The 239-nt window shown below is 23.4% G+C and overlaps 1 protein-coding gene across 2 annotated transcripts in view; it reads right to left on the reverse strand.

Annotated features, from left to right (window-relative positions):
• The window catches only part of LOC108763249 (band 7 protein AGAP004871), a 180,277-nt gene that overhangs the window by 41,836 nt on the left and 138,202 nt on the right, over positions 1-239 (reverse strand). The window lies entirely within an intron of this gene.

Here is a 239-nt window from a genome sequence, read left to right on the forward strand (position 1 = left end):
TATTCAAAGTCTCAGTTCAAAGTGAACATACATAAAGCGTATTCTCAAAAATGTAAACCTTTAAAAATTAAACTTTTATCTGATAATATATTGTTTCATATATACATATCTCAAAAATGTAAACCATTAAAAATTTAAGGGATTATCTGATGATATATTACCATGACAAGTAACTGATATGTTATTTAAGATACCAGTTCAAAGTTAACACTTTCAAAAATTCAAATGATTATCTGATA

The sequence above is a fragment of the Trachymyrmex cornetzi genome, unplaced genomic scaffold, assembly GCF_001594075.2.
Source record: "Trachymyrmex cornetzi isolate Tcor2-1 unplaced genomic scaffold, Tcor1.1 scaffold1100, whole genome shotgun sequence".
Taxonomy (NCBI): Eukaryota; Metazoa; Arthropoda; class Insecta; order Hymenoptera; family Formicidae; genus Trachymyrmex; species Trachymyrmex cornetzi.